A 6000-nucleotide genomic window follows, 5' to 3' on the forward strand; every position below is an offset into this window, starting at 1 on the left:
GCTGAGCCTGTTCACATGTGTAACTTGGTGCATACATATTAAAAAGTTCTTGCAGGCAGGTGTGGTCTTTTCTCCTGCCCTCTTTTAGCCCGATGGTGCCACCCGGCACTTTTCAGTAACCAACCGGTTTTTGGGCGGTTACTGATGAGTTGGGTTGCCATACAGGGGCTTCCACTAGCCTACAGTTCACCCGCAGCTTAAAAAGATTTTTGGGTGTAACAAATTCTTGCACTTCATATTCTCTAATGCCAGTTAGGGTCTTAAGCATAGTTGACACCCTCTAATGATTGGCTAATAGGAGTGCGGGATACCCATGGCTCCTTCACCTACGTCAAAGAATGGAACCTACAGGGTGCTGTGGGGCCACAGGCATCAGATACCCCTAGAAGTATCATAGGAGAGAAGGTGCCTTGTGCTGGGTAACTGGTAAAGCGAGTCTAATACTTGTTTACTGACCAAAGTTTTTAGGTGTTGGCATGACCTATTCATAGCTTCACAACAGGATGGGGAAAATGATTTCTGCAGTAAAAGTTAGAACTGATTGAAAGTTTCTATCCTCTGTTTATTTTCTGTTTTATAAACCTGTAATTTACCAGCTATATATAAACGACTCCTCCTAAACGATCGTATTTTAAGTAGTCTACATGAGACGTTGTATGAAACCATTCATTAGAAACGCTTCCTGCTGGTATAAAATCGGAGATCGGTAAGTTTCCAAACTGAAATGATAGCAACAAGTGCCAAGCGGATGAACAATATTTATCAACAAATACATCTCGGGGTCTTATTGATAGGAATTTGGAAAGGTGGAATGGAGTTTAAATTGTAACTTTTATTTTAATGTATGCACCTAAAACCAGAATTGCTATTAAAAAAAAAAAAAAGACATTGCTTATGATTTCGATGTTCGACAACTTTCGATGGTGGTTAATGGACAGGCGTTTAAAGATTTTACATCAAGTGGCACTAAAATGCTCACGCTGCCTTATTGTTTCTCTTGTCTTTCACGATCCTTTCCAATACCAAACACGATGCATGAACAAGCTCTGTACATACAGCACTGTTCTGGGAGAGGGGAATGGGAGAATGACCAATCTGCACCCGCTGCGCTCTCTCCCCTTCACTTTTATTGTGATCGTTCTTCACTCGTTGATCCGCCAGGACAGATCCATGAACGATGAGCGTCAGATTCTCATTCGATATCAGCCCTGAGGCGATTATCATCTGACGTGTGTATGTAGCCTTAGAGGTGTGGTGCTGTCACCTACATCAAAGAATGGAACCTACAATGTTAGATTGTAAGCTCTTTAAGACAACCATGGCTGCTTTACATTACACAGCCAGCATGCTGCAGAAAGGGACCCTTGATCCTTTGCGTAGAAGTCCCGATTCTCGGGAGAGGTCTGTATGCCCCCTGATTTAGCCAGAGCTGTCCAATCAGCAAGGAGCATGATTATTGCAATGCCTTTTAATGTACAGTGCCTAAATACAGTTCACAATAATAATCTCATAGGCAAATACCGATTTGTGCAAGTGGTATCATGACCACGCCCCCCCTTTTCCTAATGTACATGTATCTGCAGAAGTTATTTTCTGTGTAGCTTACATTAAAATATCTGGGGATCCTGTCATGTAGATCATTGTTCAGGCACTTCCTGTTATAGCTTGAGAGTGCTGTCAAGATTCTATGTTGTCACCCTGTCACATGATGAAGATTGGCAGTGGCCATTTTAACAAATACATTGTGCAGGCATTCTGTCTCTAGCAAGAAGCATTTCCTCAGTCTCTTCTTTCCTCAGTGACTGGGCTGAAAGAATGCAGAGCTCTCCCTAGGGCCCTTTTAGCTGGCTGCTCCTCCTGGCACTTTTTAGTAACCACCCTATTGTTATTGAGTTGTCACAATACAGGGCACCAGACAGTTGGGGTATAATACAAAAAAGTTGGAGAACTAATATGGTTGGGGGTTAGAAAGTTGGAGCCAAGTATAGGGGAGCAGTAGAAACCTGACATAAGGGTTACTGGATTCCTATCGCAACAACAACGCGGGAGCACTAAATTGTCATGTGTTGCCCCGCTCAATTTTTGACCACCTGCTTCTTCCAAACCGCCTTAAAAAAGTTTTTGGAGAGAACACTAGAATACAACTTTCTAAAAACTCACAAAGTGAGATTCAGAGACTGGTTTGTGTTACACAGTGCAATGTTCAACCCAGAACTTTTTTTTAAGCTGGGTGAGAGGAAATTGTAGGCAGGTGACAGCCCCTAACTCTTCGGTATCCACTCAAAAAGCCGGGTGGGTACTGGAAAGTGCAGGGTGGTGCACCCAGCTAAAAGGGGCAGGGGAGAACACTGTAGTAGATACCTCACCTTGCATGATGCTTGAATGAAGATGGTGCTGTTTTTCTGAAAGGAAAATAGTTTAAGGGATTTATGGGTTTTATTTTTAATACTTGAAAGTGTTACAGGTACATATCCTAGATGTCTAAAACTCCAATAAAATATATGCTGGTAGGTTTACCTAAAGCTTATGATCACACATGGCTGCTTGTATGGGTGTAGGTAGTGCAAGGAATTTGCTGCCAGGACATACTTGGGTTAGGTATAAAATTTGCACGGTCACAATTCTGTCACATGATAATGAAGTCATTGTATGTTGTGAAATGGAAGCAATAAAATGACTCATTTAGAGTCTGAACTGTGTTTATTTTATATGTAAGAGGAAGGCCGAGCCAAAGATTTCCTGAATGGCTTTCAGTATATTCCACCTCTCCTAAAGAGAAAAATGGTTCCACTATTTCCAAATATAGCCATATAATTATAAAAAAAGGTACATAAAATCTGTGTACAGCAGGTTGTCTACTCCTTTATGTAAAGTAAAAACTCTGGCGGGAGGTCTGCTTTAATTTATTTATGGCAGTCAGGGGTATGCCAGGATATCCCAGCAACATACAGTTAGGTCTATAAATATTTGGACTGAGACAACTTTTTTCTAATTTTGGCTCTGTACATTACCACAATTAATTCAGGGGGTGAAAAGTAATTGGACAAGTGACTCAAAGGCTATTTCATGGGCTGGTGTGGGCAATTCCTTCATTAGGTTGTTATCAATTAAGCAGATAAAAGGCCTGGAGTTGATTTGAGGGGGGGACGACCGACCTGCCGGATCCACGGACGATGGACGACAGCCGATCCTAATGAAAGGGAAGGGGAGAGCGCGCAGCATGGTGCCGCTCCGTCGCTCTCCCCCTCCCCTCTCCATAGAGCATGAACGGTGCTGTATATACAGCATCGTTCATGCATCGTGCATTCCCTTGGAAGTGAGTACGCAGCTTAAGAAAGAGCCTGCAAATCCTGGCCTGCATGTGGCCCTCAAGGACTGGTGTTGGACATCCCCAGTTTGAGAATTCTTTCTTTTCCATCGTGCTATGTCTCCAGGACAGGAAGTGATGTGAAATTACTGCAAGTCCTGTATCATCAATGTTATGTAGAGACTTGTTTGGAATGATCCGGACAGGACTGCTTGACGTCAGGCATCCTGACCTAGATTTTGCCTTTTTTTTTTTTTTTTTTTTTTTTTAAAGAAGTTATTGTTTAACAGGGGTGGGGTAACAGGATCAGATTCAAAGTTCGCAGTGACCACGCTCATATGACTTGGTGAAAAGCCTTTGTGATATATATTAATCACATGTTCACCGGTTTATCTTGACACGCTCAGATATTTGAATCCTGATAGCAGCGCGGCTTGTCTTGTGGGTTTTGAAGTAATCATAATCTGTGGTTTGATGCTTATGTAAGCCCCAATGAGCTAGCTCCTTTTGATCTATTTTATTATAATTTTCAAAAGTGAGCGTCTGTGCTCCCTACCTTTGTAGATGTACCCAGTTCTCTGTGCATACTTCAGAATACCAGCAGTATTCAGCCCTAAGTTTTTTTTTTCAAGCTGGGTGGGAAGAAGCTGTAGGAGGGTGGCGGCCCCTGTATTGTCACCAAACTTTTCTGGGTGGTTACTAAAAAGTGCCGGGAGGTGCTCCAGCTAAAAGGGTCCGGGTAGAACACTGACCTGGAAAAGTTGTAAGTTGTGTGGGCACATGGCAGCCTCTAAATTGTGACCCAACTTTTTAGTAACCACCCAAAAACAGCCAGGTGGTTACTGAAAAGTGCTGGGTGGTGCGCCCAGCTAAAAGGGGCTGGGGAGATTACTTAACAGTTAGTGACTATTGTCGTCCTAGCCCCGGATTGAGAGAATGAACACAAGCTAATGCATACACCATATTTAAGGACTGGTAAGCTGAATTCTATGAAACCCTTAGGTTTAGTTACATTTTAAACTTTGAAAACATTAAATTTTAATATTTTTCTTCTGGGTAGTGGGTCAGGTTTTGTTTGCTGCTTCTCTTTTCAGAGAGCTACAAATGTCTTTGTATAGTCTTCAAAAAAAGGGGGTTTGATTATATTTCCCTTTTTTCTTTTTCTGCATGATGCTCAACAGGAAGTTAAGGCAAAACTTTCCAAAACTTTATCTGTGGGAGTAAAGTTTTCCAAAGTTCTACTTTTATCTGCTGTATGGAAGTATATGAACAAGAATTAGTTCTGCTTTTCAAATTCAGTATTTTGTGATGTGGTAAGACTCGCCTTCCTAATCACTACAGCCTGGTTAAAGTCAATATATATGGGAAGTGTTTGGTTGTGTAAGCATCTTCCTTCAACAAGGTACTGACCTCTTGCACAAGAAGCTATTCTGTTCTGCTGCAGTACCTATGTGTTAAAAGGTCAATGCTGATAAGAGAAAAAGCAAATGAGCTCATGGGTCTGCTTCTTTTTTTACTGTCCAGTCACAAGCTGGGGGAGGAGCAAGACCTGTAAGTGTTCAAGCAGACCTATATCATACCTATCTTTTTTAATAAATTTAAAAGGGTAGATTAATATTATACATAGTTTATATAGTGCCAGCATATTAGGCAGCGCTGTACATTAAATAGGGGTTCCAAATGACAGACAGATACAGACAGTGACACAGGAGGAGGAGAGGACCCTGCCCCGAAGAGCTTACAATCTAGGTAACTCTTTTATATTAGGTACATTTAAAGGATGAGACACCTCCCCTCCAGCCTTTACTGCCACCGTGGTAAAGACTGAATGGGAAGCCCACAACCTCATGATGTAGGTATCCCAGGAGGATCATGAGATTAGGCATACACAAAAAAAAGCTTTCTCCAACTGCAAAAAAAAAAAAAAAAAAATCATGCAAGCTTACTGGGATCGGCACCATATTTATAATTCCACTTTAATGCATATGTAATTTCAGAATGTTTACATAAAAGGGTAAACAACCTTTTTATTTAAAGTAAAAAAAATTTTTTTTTTTTTAGTGCAACACACTTTTTATTAATATTATTTTTTTGTGCAGCACCTCCCTTTTAATTGTTGATCGCCTAGATGATCATAAATGAATGGGAGCCTCCCAGGATACCGACGTGATGCATCCCTGGAGACTTAGCTGCTCCTTCTGTGCATGCCCAGCCCTTTCATAAATAGAAAAACAATGACCGATCTCATGCATGTGCAGTCAGATCATCAATTTGTTTCCCCCAAACTTCATCACCTGATCTCATGCCTGCGCAGTGCGAGATCAGGTGACGCAGGAAGAAGAAGAGAGAAGAAAATGTTGGCTCCCGGCAATCCCTCTGTGCCACGCCGAAGACATATACTGCGACGACGCGGGACCCGATGGAAGAAACCCCCCGACCAATAGACTGATCTGCGGGATTGCGAGTAAGCGTGATTTTATTGTTTTGGGCTTACTTCTGCTTTAACTGCAGCTGAGCAAGTTAGGTCTTCAGTTTTTTATGTGTTGTGTGGCAAAGCTGTGCAAACATTAGTCCTGTAATAAAAATCCTTTAGCAGGTAAAACGTCTTCAATACATGCATTCTATCAGTCTGGAGCTCGGCTTTAAATATAGAGATTTGTCAATAAGCTCCTGTCAATGGCATCTATTTAACA

This window comes from Pyxicephalus adspersus, chromosome 6 (assembly GCF_032062135.1).
Source record: "Pyxicephalus adspersus chromosome 6, UCB_Pads_2.0, whole genome shotgun sequence".
Lineage (NCBI taxonomy): Eukaryota > Metazoa > Chordata > Amphibia > Anura > Pyxicephalidae > Pyxicephalus > Pyxicephalus adspersus.